Raw genomic sequence first — 23,876 nt, 5'->3', positions numbered from 1 at the left:
GCATGTGGTCTATTCTGGAGAAAGTTTCATGTGCACTTGAGAAGAATGAATATTCTGTTTTTTGGGGATGGAATGTTCTGTATATATCTATGAAGTCCATCTAGTCCAATGTGTCCTTCAAAGCTCTTGTTTCTTTGTTGATCTTCTACCTAGATGATTTTTCCATTGCTGTGGGTGGAGTGTTGAAGTCTCATACCATTAATGTATTATTATCAATATGTTTCTTTATTTTACTTATTAATTGGTTTATATAATGGCTGTGCCCATGTTGGGGGCACAGATATTTACAATTTCTAAATGTTCTTGTTGGATAGACCCTTTAAGTATGATGTAATGTCCCTCTACATTTTTTACTACGGTCTTTGATTTAAAATCTAATTTGTTTGATATGAGAATTGCTACCCCAGCTTTCTTTTGAGGTCCATTAACATGGTAAATGGTTCTCCATCCCCTCACTTTCAATCTAGAGGTGTCTTTAGGTTTGAAATGAGTCTCTTGTAGACAGCATATGGATAGGTCCTGCTTTTTTAGCCTATCTGTAACCCTGTGTCTTTTCATGGGAGCATTCAGCCCATTTACATTCAGAGTAAGTATTGAGAGATACGAATTTAGTGCCATTTTATTGCCTGTAAAGTCCCTGTTTCTGTAGATTTTCTCTGTTTCTCTCTGGTCTATGTGACTCTTGGAGCTTCTCTTCACTTACAGAATCGCTTTAATATTTCTTGCAGGGCTCGCTTGGTGGTCACATATTCTTTCAGTTTCTGCCTGTCCTGGAAGCTCTTTATCTCTCCATCCATGACAGCCTTGCTGGATAAAGTATTCTTGGCTGCATGTTCTTTTCATTTAGTGCCCTTAATATGTCTTGCCAGCCCTTTCTGGCTTGCCAGGTTTCAGTGGACAGGTCTGATGTTATTCTGATGTTCCTCCCTCCAAATGTAAGGAACCTCCTCTCCCTGGCTACTCTCAGGGTAGTTTCTTTGGCTATAAAATTTGCAAGCTTCGTTATTATATGTCCGGGTGTTGATCTATTTTTTATTGATTTTGGGAGGGGCCCTCTCTGTCTCTTGGACTCGAATGCTTGTTTCCTTCCACAGATTTGGGAAGTTCTCAGCTATGATTTGCTCAAATATACCTTCTAGCCCTCCCTCTCTCTCCACCCCCTCGGGGATCCCAATAATTCTGACATTGGAATGTTTCATGGCATTATTAATCTCTCCAATCCTTTTTTCATGTGCTACTAGCAGCTTATCTCTGTTTTCCTCAACTTCCTTTCCATCAGCTTATCTTTTAGATCACTGATTGTCTCCTCTGCCTCATTTACCCTGGCAGGTAGAGTATCCAGTTTAGACTGCATCTCGGTCATAGCATCTTTTTTAGTTTGGCCTGATTAGATCTCATTTCCGCTCTTAGAGATTCTATATCATCACTAAAGCTTTTTTCAAGCCTAGCTATTGGCTTTATGATTGCTGTCCTGAATTCTATCTCTGACATCTTGCTTATATCCATATCCATTTGTTCCATGGCAGAGGACATTGTCTCTGGTTCTTTTCTTTGTTGAGAGTTCCTCCTCCTAGTCATTCTTTTGAGGGATGGTTGAGTGAATGAGCAGAGTCCAAAATATCAACCACGGCCCAAGCAAGATGCACCCTAGTGCATCTGAGTGGTCAGAAGCCACCACCAAAAAACAAAGCCAAAACGAAACACAAGAATAAAATTTAAAAAAAAAGAAAAGAAGGCGGAGAGGAAGGGGGACTATAATCTCTCAATGTGGACAAGGTAGGGCATTCCAGTTGTTCCTGGCTGCGATTTGGTCTGTGTGTTAGAGGACACTACATCCCAAATTTACGCGGAAAATAAAACTATATATATATATATATAATATTTTATATATAATTATATATTAGATTATATATTAACTACATATTAAATTAGATTATATATTAATTATATAGTATAGATTAGATTAAATATTAATTATATATTATATATTAGATTTTATATTAATTATAGATATTAATTATATATATTATATATGATGTAACATATATAAAGGTAAAATTGAATAGAGTGAAAAAAGGACTAAAATGAAGCATATATCTATAGAAAAGATAGGTGTGAAAAAATACAAGTTAAAAGGCGACTATGAAATATAAGTTGATATAATAAACATCCAGTTGAAATGAAAAGGTAAAAAGGAAAAAAAAAAAACAGAGAAAAAGCATAAGAAAAAGAAAGAAAAAGAAAAGGAGAATTTTATCTGAAAAATAAACAAGTCATAAGGTGGTGTGAGCTCAATATACTATTTTCCCTTGGCCTTGGGATTTTATAGTCTTATGGGATCCACAGGGTGGTCCTGCCCCTGTTCTTCCAGCCTATCTTCTGGGGGAGGCCCCCCCCCCCCCCGGGGTGTTTCCCAGGCAACCCAGTCTGGGCAGAGTTGCCCCGCCCCCTATCAGGGGGATGGGCTTAGTGGAAATTGGTCTGGTCCTTGGTGTGGTTTTTGTTCCCTGGAGGCTTTCCGCACCTCTTTGGAGGATTAAAGCAAAAGTGGCTGCACCCACACCTCTGGCCCAAAGCAGAAAGATCCGCAGTCTGCCCTCTTTAATAAAACCTCCAGGGCAAACAGTCTCCACTTTTGTATGCACTGAAAATTGCAGCCTCCCACCCTGCCGGCCCTCTGCAGCTATATCAGAGGTAGTCCCAGGGGCCCGGGAGTGCCCCTAATCTTTGTGATTCTAAAACTGTGAGCGGCCCTGGGGTCATTCGTGCACCCAAACCTCCTGGATTATGTCTGGGTGCTGCTGTAATGTCCTTTGCAGGCTGCTACCCGCCCCCCCGCCACGTGAGTTTTTGGCCTTTCATGGGCGCAGATTCCAAATTTTTTCAAGCTGCTCAGGAAAAGAGCAATTATCGACTGGCTCCCAGTTTATGGCGATCCAAGCTGAGAGTCCTACCTAGGATTCTGCCTTTTCATTTCCAGAGCCCCTTTTCAGAGAGGGATGTCTCTCACTAGAGCAGATTTCTAGGGGTTCTGATTTGTTACATCATTTTCCAGTAGCCAGTTTATGGAGGCTCCCTCCCCCTTCTCTGCATCTTTCTGTATCTCCCCGCAGATTTATGACTCTGCTCGTCCTACCGTGCAAAAAGCAGTGGCTTTTCTGCTTGGAGATCCAGATATATAGTTTTATGTCTCAGGCTGATTTCGTGGGTGTTCCAAATGGTTTGGTAGATATCCAGCTAAATTCAGGGGACCAGTTGAAATGGGGTCCCCTACTCCTCGGTCATCTTGCTTCCTTCCTTAAGAAAAACTCAGAAGGTGCTCAGTCCTGGGGTAATTGGGGGAAGCCAAGTTAAAATGATAACAAGGTACTTGATTTAGATTGTCAAACTTTTTGACTGAAGTATAACATATGTGTGTATCTTAATTATACAGCCTGATAGATTGCCACAAACTGAACCACAGCTCATAACCAGTAGCCAGACCCAGAGTGGACCCTTGCCAGCTCCCTGGAATCCCCCCTTGAACCCTGTTCAGCTACTCCCCTCCATCAAGCAACTGACTTCTGACAGCCTAGATGAAATCTGTTTGCAAACAACATAAAGTTCGGGGACATCAAGCAATTGCAAGATTGGAGGGGAGAGTTCTCACCTTCACTGCTGGGGAGAATGTAAATTTAAGCAGAAATTTACAGTGCAGTTAGATAAGGCCCATGTTCTTATTTTCTCAGTCTTCCTTTTCCATCACTCATTTGGGACTCTCCTTGTCCTCTTTAATACAGATTGATCTGAGTTTCCTCTTGTCTAATTATGATTCAGCCAACCAACACCTGCTAGTGGGCTTCCTGATAAAATAAGCTTGCTCTGAGAGCTGACTGCTAATGTTGACCCGTGGTGCCTCTTCTGTTAAATTCAGAGCTGCCTGCCAAATGTACGTGGCTCAAAGTATCTTTCCCAATGCTGTCCTGTCCTTTCCGTCATCCCCAATTCCATTTATTATTTCCCTGATGGACATGGAAATTTCTGCCAATTGCAAGCCAATTTCTGCCAATTGCAAATGCCCCACACACGGAATAAAATGGAAATAATACCTATGAAGCATCTCCTACAGCATCCAGCACAGGGTGTGTGGTCAAAAATGTGTTTCCTTCCTTTCCCTTTTGCTTAAAAAGCCTCACTTATCCTCAAAACAGCTCTGAACATCATGAAAAGCCAGACTGGGGCACTTGCATAAAGTATGAGGAATCCTTTTCTCTTTCAGAGAAATGTTCATTGATGGACCAAAGTCTTTAAATAATAGTTTTGCTTATTTTTTTGACAGTAATAAAAATACAATCTGTGAAATTGTCATTTCTTGCAGATTAATTATATTAGGCTGTTTCCAGTTAGTAAAATCCTTGTGGTGTTTCATACTCAGATAAGCAAAGTGGTAGGGACTGAGAGCAAGCATGTAGCCATGACCCGAAGTGTTGGTCACCTACAAAGGCAGGGGAATAACTGTCCACAATCAATGTCAGAACCACTCCCGCTGCAGGACCTGCTGGACTACAGCAGGTATTTCGGTGTGGTGGCATTTAGCCAGATTCTCCCCGTTTTCCGTATTCCTCTGATACGGCTTCGTGTACCTCCCTGTGGCTTAATGTGTCTGACTTACCCCGAGTTACTCCACGATGCCCTAGAAAATATTTATTCTGATGGTGGCCCAATTTTCTTGGGTCTAGAGAAATAGGCAAGAAGGCTGGGAAGTGGACACATCCCTTCAAAAATGAGCTGCTGAAAACTTAAAGAAAGAGTTGTAAATTCCATGAAATCATTATTGGTAGTTAATAGACACCAAAAGAAGATGCTGTCCTGCATTCAAGAAGACTCTTTTCTCTATATGGTTTAAGTGAACCTCCTTGAAAGGATACGTGTTTGAGCTATCATTTATTCCTGATTGAAAGGGATTTGCACTAAACTCCTTCATCTGCCTCTTGTTCCCACATGGCCAGAGCTTTTAATTTATTTAACTTGTTTATTTATTACCAAAAATGTAGAGAATATTCTACAAATAAACAGCCTTTTCAAAGACTGCATCTTTAATCGTGGTGTCATTAGTACTCCTACCCTTGGACACAACCAACATCTTGGAAGGATACAAAGATTTTTATGATAGATTTAGTCACAGACAAACCCCCAGTCTTTGAGTTTCACCAGCCTTGATTAGTTTCACCATCAACATGAATGTTAGTTGAATATATTTTTGGCCCTTGATCTTCTGACCCTCTCAAACACTTTTGTATAACTATGGGGATAGTAATAGGAGTCTATGACTAATTAGAACTGGAGGGAAATGGGGGACCTAACTTGGAAACGACTATTCTTTTTCTAACTTCTCTGTCTTGTCCCCCAATCATAGCCATGCCCTGCAACTCTATTCAAGGACGTCTGCTTGTCTCTCACTGTACTTGGCCCTGCAAAGGCCTTGTTCACTTTCGTGTCTTCTTTGGAAGGGGTTCAGGACATGCCACCACAAAATGTCCCCCTTTAGTATATCGATTACTTTGAACTGAAGACACTTGACAAACAGCAAATGCAGAGAGAGGCTTTCGCTCTTGAAGCTCCCTTATCTGCCTAAAGACAGGTCCTCTAAAAGGAATTCAACTGTCATAAATCCCCCTCCCAGAAGTTTCATCAACCAGGAAGGTGGAGTCATCACAGGAGAGGAGACTAGAAGTTAACAGCACACCCAGAAACGCTTGATCACACATTATCACAACTCCTATCTTTTCTTTTATGGTCCCATTCATCTCTCCTAAAAATCACTCACTCTCCAAATTGTCTACAAAGCCTCTCCCACTCTCCTATTAAGACGGGTATATAAGCTCTCAAATCTTACTGCTTTTTGGGGTATTCACTTTTTCCCTGTGGTGTAATGTTAAAAATCAATAAATTTGGATAGTTTTTCTCTTGCTAATCTGCTCGTTGTCAGTTTATTTCACAGAGACAGCTACAGAACCTAGAAAGGTAGAGGTAGGGTCTTTTTCCCTGAACTGTGATCCCTATAGCCTGACTCGCCCCTGTGTAGTACACATACCCTGGGATCTCTAGTCTTATCTTAGGACATTGCTATTCACACGATCCCACTGCACTCAGAGCTAAACTTATCCCTTCCTGCCTCCTAAAATCAACTTCTCCTTCCCATTTCTAGGATTATTCTGGTTAAATTTTCCAAAGGCTAGTGAGCTGATCTGGAACCAAAAGAGGACTAAATATTTTCTTTGGTTAGAACAGGAGAGGATGAGTTTCTTGAGGGCAGGAGTTATCCTTTATGATTTTTATTTCCTAGAGTACCCAGTGAAGCATCTCAATGAATACGTATTAATTACTGACTGATTGATTAAAGTGTTGTATTAAATGAGGCAAAATATTATACTTCCCAAATGTAATGCCCTTTAGCTAAAAATTGGTAAAAATATCTAAAGAGATCAGAGCCTATCCCTTTCTGCTACTATCAAAACAGTTGGGTGGCAGAGTTTCTAGCCTCTGACAACGTTGGTCTTGTTTAATGAAACTTCTGGGGTGGAAAGAGATGAAAATGAATTATGTTTTATTCATCTCATTTTAACTGGCCCTTTACAAATAAAAAATAATAAATGAACCCCAAATGGTGAAATAGTAAAACTATCTTCAATCACGGCATAATCATTTTAGTACTTGAAGCAACTAAAAACAAAACAAAACAAAATAAACAACAACAACAACATAAAACCCAACAACCCTTATTCTAAAAATATTCCAGCTTTCTTATAAATATAATAATTCTGTGTGCATAATTACTTCGTGCAATACACCATTACTGGGACTGGGTATAGCCGAAATTCTTCAAAGGCATTTTATTCTAAGAAGGAATAGGTCTTCAGAGACTCTACCCTACGGTGATACATGAACTCTTTACTTTGATGCAAGAAAAACGTCAGCAGAGGCTTACCAAGAACTGCATGAGATTAACGCTCCTCTCCCCTCTTTAAGAATTTCCCTGGAGTCCTAGATAATTAGTCTACTCTGTAAATTTTTTCCCCAGCTTTCTGAACTGACTATATTGCCACACAGGATTGGAAGGTAGGCTGCAGGATTAAGGGCTTTGCTATCCGACAACAATGGCTTGAATACCTAGGATGACTTTGTTAGAAAGATGCCACAACTCCCTTGTGTGTCGTCTTTAATGGAAGTGATAAAATGAGAACTGCTTTGGAAAATGACTCCCTTTCCAAATGATGGTTGTGAAAGCTATTTACGGTATTCTTTACTTAATGTCTTCCTGCTTATTGTGTTTCCTTTTTCTAATCCTGGAATTAACAATTAAATGTGTTTTGCTGGCTATCAGCTAACATTTTTTTCACTAAAACATGTTCCATCTCTTTTTTTTTTTAACGTTTATTTTAAAGCTGATTTATTGAAAGGAACGTGGTAGTAATGAAAACTCTGTGAATAAGTCTACTTTATGACAACAGCATGTTACGACTACTTTTTCCCTGACAGTTCTGTGTCGATCTAGGTCATTCTTTCATTTAATTAACCATTTGCTGCCACCGTTATGATTATTAAATTATTATTGAGCACTCATACTAAAAGAAGCAATGCTTGTGTTGAGAGGGATGGAAGATGTATACTTTCTTAAGTTTACGAAGAGTTTAGATTCTAATAACAGAGTAGAACTTGCAGTCTGGATAGCCACAATAAAAGCAGAGAATTAGAAATGTCACCCACCTGCCCGCTCACTTTGCAGTGCTGGGCGTCCCATATTTTATTGCCAGCGTTCAACTCTATCCATTCTAGTCACCCCCACTTTGCACATGAGCGTTTCCCTCCTCGCCAGGCTCCCCAGCCCCTGAATCTAGACCTCATGTCCTGTTCAGAAGAGTGGTGCTCAGAGTCTTTGTCTCCAAGTACACATGCCCTTATTCTTCTGTGTTTCATCCCCTTCACCCACCCATGCATTGTAGGGGTGGGTCGTTTCTAAAGAATCACCTCTATTATTGCCCACCTGTCAGGCTGTGTAAGGGGTTGACTTTCTTCTCCATCTCAGCACTGAAGTGTAGCGATTCCCTGCACTTTCTACCCAGAACACGTCATCCCACAGCAACCATGCCCCCTCCCACTCCTTACAGCATCCTGGATCACCAACATGACACCCTCTGACAGGCCAGGGTACAACACAAAACAAATGCAAACAGGCAAGGAGTTCAGGGGAGACCACCTGGCTACCTACCAGCATCATAGCATCCGACCCCTTTGCCCACAGCTTCCTCTGGAACCCATCCACAAAAGGGCCCAGTGTGAAACCCCAATAACATGAAAGGGAGAAATACTTGAGCACATGGAGGAGCAAGATGAGACTGGCCAGCATCACACTCAGTTCTACTGCCAGTGATGATAGGAAAGAGGTGGGCTGGAAAAACTGTTACTGAATCTTCCATCCCAAGAATGGCCTGAGAGGCACCAAAGAGTCCACTGGATAATCCCCAGGCCTGGGGAAATTTGGGATGGGATGGGGTAGTAATGGTATCTCCTCTATCAAGGACCTTTATGGAGGACTTAACAAATTATTCATTTCTTACTTTCCCCACCCTACATCTTTCCCAGATCTGACAGTTATGATTCTCCTGTCCTTAGTAGTTTCAACAACTTGCTTCTAAACTCCACAGAGGACCTGGATGCTTACAGTTTACTTGCTCTTTCTGCATCTCTTCCATCTTCTGCAAATAGCTTTTCGATGATTTCTGGAGGTCCTCGCATTAGAGTCTTTGACTCATGCTGACTCAGAGGAAGATCCCTAGCCCTGGTTCCTGCTTCCCCAAAGCCACCTGCCCTTTTCTTTTTAGGGTTATGAAGTTCAGACAAAGAGCAGGTATTGAGGACCTTGCCAATCGAAAGTTTTAGAACAGAATTCTTGGGTCAAGGCAGTACTAGACAAGCTGAACTAAGATGTATTAGCTTTTGCGTCAGTGATGAACAACGCCAAGAAACCTGGTGGCTTACAAAAACAACAAAAGCGTTTCTTGTTTAAGTTACAAAAAGAAGGTTGTAGATCTGCTTCCGTTCTGCTAGCACTGGGAAGTTCTTCTGAGCTCTGCTCAGTTCTGGCAGCCAGAGAAGGAGAAGTTTCTATAGGAGACCTGTTATTCCCACAGCAGAGGACATGAATGCCATAGAGCCTGGGCCAATCCATATCATGTAAAACATCTAGTTAAATAAAGCTAATGTCATAGACGTTTGCAACCCATTGGCTAAATCAAGTCCTGATCACATGTCCTCTTTCCCAGGCACGTGGGGCAGATCACTTAACACAGGGTGGGGATGCATAATCCTATTTCAAAGAAAAAGCAAATATTTGAAAACAATATCATAGGGGATATAGGTTAAGGGAAGGGAGAAGGAGAAAGAGTCCCAGTGACTAGAATGAGGTACAAAGCAGGGTTTGGGCCAGAAGAGATGGACAATAAGTCAACTACTAATTTCCATGGTATAATTTTCTTGCTTAGAAGCAATAGACCTAACTCAAATTAATTTAATTGAAAAAGAACCTAATGGGTGCTCATCTCCAGATGGAACTGAGGGATGCCAGCTCTATGCTCACAAATAATTTCCCCAGGAATCACTTTCTGGAGGTGCCTGGGTAGCTCAGTTGTTAAGCGTCTGCCTTTGGCTCAGGGCGTGATCCCAGAGTCCTGGGATCGAGCCCCGCATCAGGCTTCCTGCTCTGCTGGGAGCCTGCTTCTCCCTCTCCCACTCCCCCTGCTTGTGTTCCCTCTCTCACTGGCTGTCTCTCTCTCTGTCAAATAAATAAATAAAATCTTAAAAAAAAAAAAAAGGAATCACTTTCTGTTTCGGCCTCTTTTATATAGTTTCAGGATGGCTTCTGGAAGCTCTAGGCTTACAGTTTATCAACTTAACCCCAATCAAAGAAAAATGCCCATTTACCAATAACTCTAATGACAATGGCAATGACACTCATTGGTCTTGAATGTCTCACTTGTTTCACATTCCTAAAACTAGTTCATGTGTCAGACGAATGTGATACTTACCTAGACCTGGGTCACACGGTCACAGCTAGGAATGGAAGTGAACTCACCCACACCTGAAACACTTGGGTGAAGACTAGGGAGGAGTTCCCCAAGGGAATTTGAGGTCCTCTTACCAAATGGGAATGTTGAGGGTCCCACAAAGTCACTAGGGAGAGTTGTTGGTTAAATTAAATTTATTCTTGTGAGGCAAGGGAAAACCAAGTCTCACCAACAGGGAAAGTTATGGCAGGATTTTGATAGGAGTAGGGCTAAAAAGGTCAGGTGGAACTCTGCTGATGTTGGGCGGGACTTTGGAAGTGAAGAATGAGTAGGGCAGGTGGAGACACTATCAATTGGTTAGAAGACATAAAATGGGGATTTTCCCATTAACTGTTTAATGTAACATCTCTGTCCTCCTCTAAGACTGCTTTTTTCAGAGCAGTTGGAACCACTAGCTTAGCTCTTGACTGACTGCAGGTTGCATTCTTGGTAAATATCTATTTCCTAGTAGGGCGATAGGTGTCTGGCTGATAAAAAGAGCAGATGCCCACAAGATGGGTCACAGTACCAGCCTGAGGACAGCCATTGGGCTGACTTGGTGTGGAGTCACTTAAATGACTGACCCAAGGCCCTTTTTAGCCCTCGTGCCTGAGTACAGTGTTAGATCAAGAGCTCGGTGAGCATGAAGACTTTTGAGCTGTAGTTATTGGCCCTCCAATATTGGTTGAGAGGCAGTGATGAAACGTGAGTGACATTTCTCCGAGTTGCTCCACTGGTCACTGGAATAGCCTCACAAGCTTCAATTTCTCTTTTCATTCCTGAAAGCTATAGGCAACATGGTGTTTCAGGGGGACCATGAAGAAGGTTTAGGATATTGGAGAATAAGACAGAGAGTGGATAGTGGAGGACAGGGAAGGGAAGAGAGTGTGTGATTAAGAAGAAAGTCAAGCTTTTCCTTTTAAAATGATTTGGGGGTCACTATATGAAGAAAGCTAAGAGTCAGACCATTTAAACGAAATATCACATCCACTTTCCACCAACAAGCACCAAATAATTTCTTCCTCCCTCACTCATGCTAAAGACTCTTGTTCCTTAAGGAGACTCACATGTGGGTTTTAAAAACTTGAAAAGTGCTCATTAATTCCTGAGTTCAGAAAAATTCCCAATTTCAATGTTCAGTGTTGCATCCCCTAATAATTTTTGTCTGATGAAAAAAAATTATTTTTCTTTCCTCTCTGACTGCCAGAGAATCTTAACAAAGGGTGCTAAAGAAATAGGACTCAGGCCACCCCTGTGCGGTAGAAAGGACCTTAACAGTCACCATGTTGTGTGAACAGTCATTCAAAGGTACCCTTCTCTGTTTGTGCAGGGTCTTGGACCTCACTTCCAAACTCCTTTGTTTCCTAAATTGTTCCTTTCTGTCCCGTGCCTTTCAAAAACAATGAACACAAATTAAAGGGCTAATGGCAGAAGCAATGAGACTCTTTTCTCTATTTTTCCAATGTCTTTCCAAGAAGGGGCCCTCATGTAGGGCAATCATATGCCTTGATTTTTGACAGTAATGATTTGGTGAATTATTCCAGAAAGACCAATCCAGAATTAAAAGCATTTTTCTAAAGAAAGATGAAGTTTTAAAAGGTGTTTTCCTGGTGTTTAATGATAGGGTTATGTATGTGTGAGTAAATTAGGTTCAAATTGCAAAACTAAACATAGATATACATACTGCTTTATGGTTCTCATCGTTATGGGACCCATTGTAATGGTCTTTTTCTTACTCTGCTGTACTCAGCACGACAGATTGAGCCAGAAACTTGTATTTATTGTATTCTGCGAATGTGTGCATAGCTTGGCACCTGTTCACTTTTGAATAAGGGCAAAATGAGATTAGTTCCTCCCCTGTGCTCTGTGCACAGCGCATCCTGCATGGAGAGGCAGAGTTGGGGCCACTGTTTCTTTCCCCATCCACAACTGACCAAAGAAATCATACCACTTTTCACTGTGGTCGTCAATAAGATTCTCTGTTTTTCAAAGATAAAAGGGGAATAGGCATCTGTTGAAAGAATGAACAATATTTCATTTTTCAGCAAAAATAGAGGCGTTGATATTGAAAAGCAAGACACATACTTGGTTTGGAATATCATTAGGATGGGCTTTTTGTCTTGTGCCCTCCCAACAGATATCTATTGCACATCCAACATTTTGATTGTGCGCATGTCTCTTCTATAATTTTGAGGATGCACTGGAATCCCAATTGCCTAACCTCTGGCCAAGGGAAATATGAAAGGATAAGAGAAAATCAATGAAAGGTAAGTAAGGACTTACCATGTACTAGATATATTTTATTGGTTATAAATACTTATAATAAGTCCACTGTAAATATTAGAAACTACTTTGATTAGCTCTGGGTAGTATTAGGGAAGGTTTGCAAGAATGGGTTATAAAATGTTGAAGTTGACCAGATGTCTTGACTCTGCAAGGGAGCCATGCTGCTTCTCTCCTCCCCTTCCAGATAAAGAGGGATGGATGCCTAAGGTGGGTGGTTGAGTCAAAGCATCACAAGAAAGCATAACGCATTGCTCTCAGTCTAAACATTCCTTGCCTTAACCTAAGCCTCCCTAGCAGGGAAGCCAACCATCCCCCAAATGACATTGTCAGAACACGGGCAAGGGATTTTTTCTGTAAGCCTGGGCTTCCTCCTCTTTCAAATGAGCAAATTCTCCCAGCTGATCTCTAAGGCCCTTTCTAGTTCTAAAATTTGATTATTCTTTTTATCTAGACTTGCCCTCTCAAATAGCTCATGAGATTATTATTTTTAACACCCCATGAGAAATGAAAGACAATTATTGTTAACCCTCCTTATGGATGATTAAAGAAAGAAGGAGGAATTAATTTTGTACTTTACACATAATAACACATTAATGAAATAACCAGAAATAGATTACAAATCCACAGATGACTTGACTTCTGTGAAGTGTATGCTATAGTGAAGTGTGGGCTATGAAGGGTGAGAATGGACTTTGGAGTCAAGCAAACAGGAATCTGAACTCCAGCTCCTTCTCCACGTGACCCCAGCTTACTTTCTTCCTTTTTGGGGAGGTGGGAGACTGTGCACAACCCAGAGCGGTTACGGGACTGAAATGATTAAGCTGTGTGACTAGTGAGATGTCTGGTGTACGGTAGTCCTCAGTAAGTCTTTGTTTCTCTCATACCCACCCTCTATTCTTCCTGTTTATCTTCATTTCATTAGCCTTTCTAGGGGCCTATTCAGTAAAGCCTTTGAATCACAGTTGTATTGTAATAAACTTTGCCCATAATTACACTGTGATTATGTGCCTGACACTATGCTAAATCTTTACTGGCATTTCCTTATTTAACATTTACAAAAACACCATGAGGTAGACACTATTCTTACTGCCCACATTTTCTAAATAAGGAACTTCTGTGTTTAGAGATGTATAATTCTCCAAGATCACATGACTAGGGGGCCCCCGGATTTGAACAAAGCTTAGTTAAGTACTAAAGTTCATGCAGTCGGCCACCACTCTATGATTTCTGATTTATTATCATGGAAAGTATAGAATAAAAGGACATCATTCTTTTTCCTAGTGTAAAAATATCAAATTAATATTCAATCAACTGAAGTGACAGCTTTGGCTTTATGACCAAAACGAAGAAGGTAGGGTTTAGACAGTGGGTTTTCATAGATAACAGATGTCCAGATAATCTTCTGGTTCTTGCCTTTTAGGTGATATCTCCAGGGGCTGCTATCACTGGCAAAGTGCATGCATTTCAAGGGTTAATTGTTGCTATTTTCCCTCCTGAGATCACATTGACTAGAAGAAATATACATCAGAGAGAGAGATTGGAATATAATCAATTATTATGCAAGATAATAATCTTTGAAAATTGGATTCATATCAAGTTTACTAACTGATACATACTTTCCTTTATTGCTATTGTGTTGAATACTAAACTCTTACATGCAGCAATGAGAATGTACAATAAAGGTAATCTGAAAGTTTTTTCTGAGATATGCATTGTTATTTGAAGACTTTGGAGTAAGTTTCCTTCTTTACCAGGAAAACAAAATTTAAACCTTTTGCTTTTGTCTAAGACTGCTCTACATTAAATTAATGGATGTTTTTTTATTTAAATGCAAACTTTAATTAGAAGAGGTGTTTCATAAGGGCAATTTGTCATGGTAGAGCATGATGGCATATGCTTCAGCATAAGACAGATCTGTGCTCCAAATATAGCTTTACTCCCTACTAACTGAGTGACCATTAAATTTCTAACATAAAATTAGTACAATTATTCTTTGTGTTGTCGAGGAACTTACCGAGCTTCAGGTTAAACGTGAAGGCTTAAACACACATTACTACTACGACTCTCTCATCAAAATGAAAGCAATAGAGTAAAATGCATATACACCCTTAAGGGAAAACAGAAGAGGAAAGAAAAGTATAGCAGATGAAGGATAGTAACACAGTTTTTGGAAAATGAAAAGTTGAAGAAAAACTGGCCTTTTACCTAACACAGAATGTTAAATCCTATGTGTTTGAAGAAGGGGGTGACTAACAAGACACAAGCAGACTGTGTTGCAGAATTCCAGAAAGATCCAGAAACGGGAGGCATGATAGGCAGTGGATTAAACATGGGAGGATTTATGAAAAACTTTCATAAATCTACTCCTATCCTGACACAGCCAGGTGACTACCTCTCTCCTACTCCAACATGAGAAAGGAAATGTATTTTCCTAAGGAATTGTGGACTGGAAGCACAGAATTCAGAGGCAACAGGTGCAGCAGAAGGTAGATGTAAGGTGCACACTAAAGCAGGAGGATTAAGTGGAAGTCTACTCACTGACTGGTGACATTATTTTAATTGATATAAGACAGAGAGACACATTTAAATTTCACTAATGGAAAGTATGAAAAATCAGAGAGAAAATTACATGAGCAGAGGAAAATATAGCATGAGCCCAGGTGGACATGAAGGTTTCTTGGGACTCCTAAGTGTTCTATAAAAGATACAGCTGCCATTATCATTTGCCATGCATGAGGTAAGGATTCTGCCAAACTAAGGATGACACCATTTGCTTTCCCCAGTTCCACTTCAGCGTTCCACAAACTGCTTGTAAGTCCACACAATCACCAAATGGAAGTCAATACTGCAAAGCAACCCCAATATATTCTTAAATTTTACTGCAAATCTGGATGTACTGAAGGTCAATTGTCCATCATACTGCACTTTAGAATCCAAGGTTCTTTCTGAAGCCACTTTCCCAAAAGTTGCACCTTTCCCTCCAGATTACTCCACTTAGAAATTCACAAAGGACAAGATTTGAGCACATAAAAAGATTGTGATCAATTTTTATGTGTGTCACTCTTAAACAATGTATAGCCCAAGAGAAGTAGTCATTTGAGAAAATAATTTTCTAATTATAAATAGAAATAAAACCCAAACAGAAAAAAGAAATAATGACAGCACAAAGATCATGAGAAAATTACATATATGTGAATGTGAACATACACGTGTGTGCAAATATGTGTGTATTCTATGCAGAGATTTAATAAAATATTATGAAACAGTAAGGTGTTATATAAAAAAGGAAAAATTCTAGGTAATTCAGACAAATTCTTATACTAAATGGAGTTAAAGTGCTGGGGAAAAATCTGCTTACTGAACCAAGGTGAAAGACTTATACACTGAAAACCACAAAACATTGCTGAAAGAAATTAAAGATATAAATAAATGGAAAGGCATCTCATGTTCATGGATTAGAAAACCTAACATTACTAAAATGTCAACACTGCCCAAAGCAATCTATAGATTCAGAGCAATCCCTATCAAAATCCCAAGGACTTTTTTTTTTTTTTTTGCAGAAATAGGAAAATCCATCCTAAAATTTATATGGAATCTCAAGGCACCCTGAAAAGCAAAAGCAATCTTGAAAATGAAGAACAAGTTGAAGGACTCACACTTTCTGGTTTCCAAATTTACTACAAAGCTTCAGTAATCAAAACAGTGTGGTACTGGCATAAAGACCAATGGAATAATAGACACCCCCCCCCCCCCCGGCAATAAACCCTCATATATATGGTTTTCTACAAGGGTGCCAAGACCATTCAATGGGAAAAGGCTGTTTTTTCACCAAGTGCCATTGGGAAAACTTGATATCTAGATGCAGAAGAATGAAGTTGGACCTTTACATTATACTATATTCAAAATGGATCAAAGATTTAAGATCTACAATAAGAGCTAAAATTATAAAACTCTTAGAAGAACACATAGGAGAAAAACTTTATGACATTGAATTTGGCAATGATTTCTTGGATATGACACTAAAAGCACAGGCAACAAAAGGAAAAATAGAAAAATCAGACTTGATCAAAATTAAAACCTTTTATGTATCAAAGGACACTATCAACAGATTAAAGAGTCAACCCACAGAGTGAAAGTAAATATTTACAAGTCACATATAGATTAAGAAATTAATATCCAAAATACATTTAAAAATCCAAAAGGAGGATTATCATCTTATCCAAAGAAGATACACAAATGGCCAATAAGCATATGAAAAGATACTCAACATCACTAATCATTAGAGAAATGCAAATGAAAACCACAATGAGATGTAACTTCATACCTTTTAGGATGGCTATTTAAAAAAAGAAAGAAAGAAAGAAAGAAGAGTGTTGGGAGGATGTGGAGAAATCGAAATTCTTGTGCAACGATGGTGGGAATGTAAAATGGTGCACTTCTTGAGGAACACAAAATGGAGGTTCTTCAAAAAATTAGCAGAAAACTACTATATGATCCAGTAATTCCACTTCTGGATATATACCCAAAAGAATGAAAAGCGTGATCTCAAAGAGATATTTGTATACTTATGTTCATAGCAACACTATTCATAATAGCCAAAAGGTGGAAGCCACCAAAATATCCACTGATGGATGAAGAGATAAACAAAATGGAGTATATACACACAATGGAAAATTATTCAGCTTTAAAAAGAAATGAAATTCTGATATATGCTACCACATGGATGAACCTTGAAGACATTATGCTAAATGAAATAAATCAGGCATAAAAGAACAAATATTGTATGATTCCACTTACATGAAGAATCAAGAATAGTTAAATTTGTAGAGATAAAAAGTAGAATGGTGATTACCAGAGGCTGGGGAGGAGGGAATGGGAACTTAGTGTTTAATGGTTACAGATTTTCAGTTTGGGATGATGAAATTTTTCTGGAGATGAATAGTGGTGATGATTGCACAATAATGTGAATGTTTTTATGCCACTGAACTTAAGAATGATTAAAATAGTAAGTTTTATGTTACATATATTTTATCATAATAAAATAAATCTACTGGAGGTTATCAGAGGCCTGAACAGAAGGTGAACATTACTTGGTTAAGTCTGAGAGAAGGCAACCAAAGCCAACACCAAAACAAACAAAACACTGAAACCAACCAACCAACCAACCAACCAACCAACCAAACAAACAAACAAAAAACCCAGAAGATAATCCTATCACTTTGGACATATTTCTCCCCAGGAACAATTGCCAATTCAGAAGAGGTAGCTGAGAATCCAATCTGCATTTTTCAAAGCCATGTGAAGTTCAAGACCATTAAAGATGAGACCTCTGGTAAACTCAATGTGCTCTAGATTTGGGTCCTAAAAGACTGGTACCTTAGGAGTAAGGGAAAATTGGAAGTAAACTAGTGCTCATTCAGATGGAATCCCAACTTCAAATCATCTGAGTGGCCCAGGAGACGTCAAACTCTAAAAATGGAATAACGTGAGCCTGTATTGCTAGCCCCCACAGGAGTGTGGCAAGAGCACATGAAATTGTCTTTGGAGGAAAATGACATGACTTTGTGCTTTGAATTATTTCTACAAATTTCAGATACAATGCTTGTATCCACACCACAAAAAGAAAGAGTTAAATCAGTTAAGTCAGTACTACATGAAGGAGACCCAGCAGAAACAACACTCGGTGTTTAGAACAGATCTATAGGCTCAAGACACTGCAATTATTAGACAGACTTTAAAATAACTCTTTTAATATGGTCGAGGAACTAAAACACAAGATTGAATATTTCTGCATAAAACTAGAAAAAGTTAATGTTAAAAATAAAATATAGGGGCACCTAGCTGGCTCAGCCAGTAAAGCATGCAACTCTTTTTTTTTTTTTTAAGATTATTTATTTATTTATTCGACAGAGATAGCCAGCGAGAGAGGGAACACAAGCAGGAGGAGTGGGAAAGGAAGAAGCAGGCTCATAGCTCTTGATCTAGGGATCATGAGTTCGAGCCTGCGTTGGGCATAGAAGTTACTTAAAAAAAAATAACAAAATGTAATTCTATAAATAAATAAATAAATATTATATATATAATTATAGAAATAAAAATATAATAAACTAATAAAAATAACTAAATAAAACTAACTAAAATAAAAATAAAATAAAAAAAATAAAATAAAATAAAATTTAAAAATAAAATAAAAATTTAAAAAACTAACTAAATAAAAATAAAAATAACAAAAGTTAAAAACTCAATGTTAAGGTTTACAGAAGGTTAGAAAAATTTAAAGATAAATTTAGTGAAATGGATAAAATATCAGAAGAAAAATATCCAGAAGAAAGCACAAAATAAAAGGATGAAACACACAGAGGAGAGGGTAAGAAGTATAGAGGATACAGTTATAATTCCTGACATACATAATGGCTTTGAACTTTATAAGATTAATGACAAGCATAGAGATTCGCAGAGTCAAGAATTCCCAAAAATACCCAAGCCAGAATATAAAAATAAATTGACACCTAAAAATATGCAAGTAAAAGGGAAGTGAGAGGAGTATGGAGGAAAAGAGAGAATAAAGGAAAAAAAAAATTCAGAAAAGAAAGATTACTTTCAAAAGAGTAATGAAGCCTAACGTTAGTGAGATACTATCTTTAATATTTGGAATCCTACTTTGCAACAAAACTGTCCTTCAAAAATGAAGGTGAATTAAATGTTTTTTAAGCAAACAAAAGCTGAAAGAGTTCAGCAGATCTGACCTACTGGGAAAACCTAAAGATATTCTTCAGGCAGAAGAAAACTTCTCCCAAATAGGAAATTTGAGATGTGGGAGGAATGAAAATGATGAATATAGAGATTAATCGAAATAAATATTGACTGTCCATTATTATTTTCATAAGCTTTATATTGTCGGCAGAGGTAAAATTGCATGACACGAGGAGCTGATGAACACTGAATTAAACGTTCTGATGTCCCTGCATTGCCCAGGAGGAAGGTGAACGTGTAACGTTCAACTGTGCTGTGATCTCAAGAACAATTGGTAGAAGAATCCTAACATGTGTCACGCATATCTTCCAAACTGCCGACGAGTGGAATCATTTATTTTTAATCCGAAGAAAAGTTAAGAGAGGAGTGACAAGAAAATATAGAATAAGTAGAAAAATAGAGATTATATACCAAGGTTATGGATCTATATTCAAATGTACAGATATATTCGATATAAAAGAATGATAACTCAAAAGGCAAAGCTTGTAAGACAGATAGAAAACCTATGTGCAATTGAGGAGAGATACATCTAAAACACAAGAATACAGAGAGAGAAAAAAATACACGAATAGAAAAAATATTTCATATACACACAAACCAAAATAAAATTGAAATGGCAATATTAATATCAAAGTAGACATCAAGGTAAAAAAAAAAAACCCTACTAGACAGGAGGGAAGGCACCTCAAAATGATAAAGTATTTGATTCACCTGGAACATATAGCAATTCTAACTATGTATGTTTCTAAAAACAAGCCTCATATATAAGAAAAAGAGAGAGGAATATAGGGATAAATAGACAATTAGCAGTAAATGATAAAACAAAAGGGCAAAATATCAGTAATGATGTAGGTTTGAATTACCCAATCAGCAAATCAGACCTAAAGGACGTACATAGAACACTGCACCCAACAACCGCAGAATAAGCACTATTTTCAAAAGCAAATGGAGCAGTTACAGATATTGATCATAAAGCAAGTCCCTACAAATTACAAATGATTAAAAGCATACAGTATCTTCTTTGATCATAAGGCAATGAGGCTAGAAATAAATTTTATTTTTATTTATTTATTTTTTTTAAAGATTTTATTTATTTATTTGACAGAGATAGAGACAGCCAGCGAGAGAGGGAACACAAGCAGGGGGAGTGGGAGAGGAAGAAGCAGGCTCATAGCAGAGGAGCCTGATGTGGGGCTTGATCCCAGAACGCCGGGATCATGCCCTGAGCTGAAGGCAGACGCTTAACCGCTGTGCCACCCAGGTGCCCCCAGAAATAAATTTTAAAATATAGTTAGCAAAACATGTGGAAAATAAGAAAACATTTACAAATAATCTAAAGCTAAGAAATGTAGCAATAAGTTAAAATTAAATTGAAATTAAAGAGAAAAGAATAATGAAAATCAGAAAATCTTTCAAGGTAAATGTCAATATTTCATATCAAAACTTGGAGGAAAATTTTTTCCATACATGAACTCATCTACCTTAAAGATACCTTATGAACTAGGTGCTATTATTATCCTTGTTTTTACAGATAAGGCAGTGCAGGCTTGGGCCTAAAATAGCGTGTCCCTATCACACAGCTAGTGTGCACCCTGGGCCATCTGACTGTGACCCTCACATCCGAAGCCCTAAGACACACCCCCAATTCACAAATATATTACTCACCTAGTTACCAGCAGAAATCAGACAAGGAACCCAGACTTTCTCACTAATTATCAAGAGCTTTGATATATTTTTAGTGAAATAAATTGTCAAAATTTTAACAGGATTTTTTTTTTTTTTGCAGAGATTAACACGCTGATTCCAAAATGATTATGAAAACCTAGTCCTAGAGCATCCAAAGCCATCTTGAAAAAGAACAAAAGTGGAGGACTTACACTACCTCATATCATGAATTACTATAAAGTTAGTCATCAAGAGAGTATGAATTTGATACAGCTTAAATGAAAAGTCAGAACAAAAGCCAAAAAATAATTTGTACTAACAGATTCTAGATTTTCCGTATTTTCCACAAATTCCCCTTAAGGACGAGAAAGACGTCTCAGGGGCATGCTATTCACTGGGAATTTTATGCTGCTGATTTAGATACATGGATATAAGAGAAAGTAGACCCAAGAGAAACAGAAGTAGGAGCCCAGGCCTCCAGGAGGCCTGAGAGAAACTCAGCCCATGGACCATGGACAGCGACCGTCCCAGAGCTGCTCCAAGGCTGGAGGCCCTTGCGGTTGCTTTACAAACAGCAGGGAGCTCGCTCAGAACTTCATGTAGGGTGACAGTGAGAAAGTGGGGGCTTTAGAAAAAGCTCTTGCATTATTCAAGTGATGCTTCAAAAAATTAATGAGTTTGGTCTTTATTAATTTCATAATCAGATGTTTAAGAGTCATGGCGAGATCCAGGCAGACTGTATTAGTAAAGGGGAACAGATACAGAATAAAACAAAGATAAGGAAAAGAAGTTCTTCTCTGAGTACAACCCACCATTCATGGCAGGCCGGCTTGCACTCATTTTCAGAAATCTATGTCTAAAATAAATATGTCCTTTGGGTAACTTATGCTGAGAATGAAAGGGAAATATTTTAGAGCCTCAGAACTCCAGACTAGATGTTTCTCAAATCATTCCCCATGGTACAAATAAATTTAACAGACGTAGAGGAAGTCACTGTTCCTGAGAAATTACTTTCCCTTTTCATCCTTCTTTGTCATCAAGGTTGAAGTCACCTGGGAGACAGTTTCCCTGCAAGCTCTGGTGGTCCAGGGTACTCTCCCTCCCTCACTCCATTCCTGGGCAGCTGGCAAAGTTCACAACACTGCTGTAATATCATTCCCGGACTGGAACAGAAAACCCCTGGACACAATGGACATTTACCACCCTGAGAGGTGATCTGCTCTTTTTTTAGTTGTCTAGGGGTAAACAAGGAGGTGATGGTCGCTGAACCTTTGCACAGAGCAGTGAGACTCCCTCTCTCCTTTTTTTTTTTCCTAAAAAAAATTTCTTTTCTAGAAAAATTTTCCAGTAAGTCATAGAGTAGTAGAATGTCCAGGGGCTTGATTAGGTAAACTAGAAATAAAAGACATTCCAAGTCACTAATATGAAACTAACAATAATCAAAATGTAGGAAACAGGGGCAGCTGGGAGGCTTAGTTGGTTAAGCATTGGACTCTTGAATTCTGCTCAGGTCATGATCTCAGGGTCCTGGGATAGAGCCCTATGTAAGGCTAGCACTCAGTGGGGTGTCTGCTTATCCTTCTTCCTCTGCTCCTCCCCCTGCTTGCTTGTGTTCTCTCTCTCTCTCAAATGGATGAATAAAATCTTTAAAAAAATAAAAATAAAACTAAATAAAATGTAAGAAACATAAAATAGGACAAAAGGAAAAATGACATGCATCCAGTTATAATATCTATATTGCCAAACCTACAGAATAAGGGAAACCTAAATATAAAACTAAATAGTGGAATATTACTCCACCATCAAAAATATGAAATCTTGCCATTTGCAAAGACCTGGGTGGAACTAGAGGGTATTATGCTAAGTGAAATAAGTCAATCAGAGAACGACAATTATCATATGATTTCACTCATATATGGAATTTAAGAAACAAAACAGAGGAGTATAGAGGAAGAGAGGGAAAAATAAAATAAGATGAAATCAGAGGGAGATAAACCATAAAAGATTCTTAACCATAGGGAACAAACTGAGGCTTGCTGGAAGGCCGGTGGATGGGGGATGGGGTAACAGGGTGAAGGGCATGAAGGAGGGCACGTGATGTAATGAGCAGTGGGTGTTATATAAGATGGATGAATCACTGAACTCTACCTCTGAAACGATTAATACATTATATGTTAATTAATTGCTTAAAATTAAAATTAAATTAAATTAAAAAAACCAAAAACCTGAAAGTATAAAAAACCTAAACAGTATTGTGTTTATTAATTTAAAGATAGAAGGAGGTTAAAGATAAAGAAATAAGGTTTGCTAAGAGACTGTATCCCACTTTGCAGGTGAATTTTAATTTGGACAAAAAAATTAATAACTGTATAAACAGAACACCCTGATCCAAACCATTCTTAATATTTCCTTGTTCCAGAATGTCACCCTCTAGCTTTTCTTTTGAGAGAAGGAGAACAAATTTTTCTCCTGGACATAGCCCGTATGTCTTTTTTTTTTTTTTTTTTTACAGAATTCCTCAGTTGAATACCTGAATTGCAATCTGGGCTTACTGCCTAAGAATCTCAAGGGTGGAGTAGAAGCATCCTTAAATTCTTTTTATTCCAGAGGTGATTTACGGAGTCCTTCTGGTAGCATTAATTCCCAGCCTGGCTGAGAACAACGTAATGACCCTATGCGGTATTCAAATTCCAAAATATCCGTTTTGTTGTTAACCAATTCATCCCCCCACCCCAAATTATAAAGGGAATCAGATTTCCTTTCTCATATTTCATCTGGATGTTTCTCAAAAGCAAAAGAACTCAGAAACACGGGAGGAACTTAGACACGAGAAGGTTCAGTGAATGGGTTTTGTAAACCTAGTTAACGTCAAAGTAAACTCAAAGTAAGATATCAGGGGGAGAGTGAAAACCTTCCCTGTCGTGCTAAAGCACTGTAAGTAGACATTTTCACCCCGATCATTATAAATTCAGGTTGCATCCTCGGATGATTCTTTGAAAAATAACAAAGTAATAAAGAAATAAAGAAGAGGGAAGCCACGTTAGTCTTGTATCTTGAATCAGCTGGCTGTATAATAAAAGGTTGAACATT

Source organism: Ursus maritimus, unplaced genomic scaffold (assembly GCF_017311325.1).
Source record: "Ursus maritimus isolate PB19 unplaced genomic scaffold, ASM1731132v1 scaffold_3, whole genome shotgun sequence".
Lineage (NCBI taxonomy): Eukaryota > Metazoa > Chordata > Mammalia > Carnivora > Ursidae > Ursus > Ursus maritimus.
Note: the sequence above shows the minus strand (reverse complement) of the source record.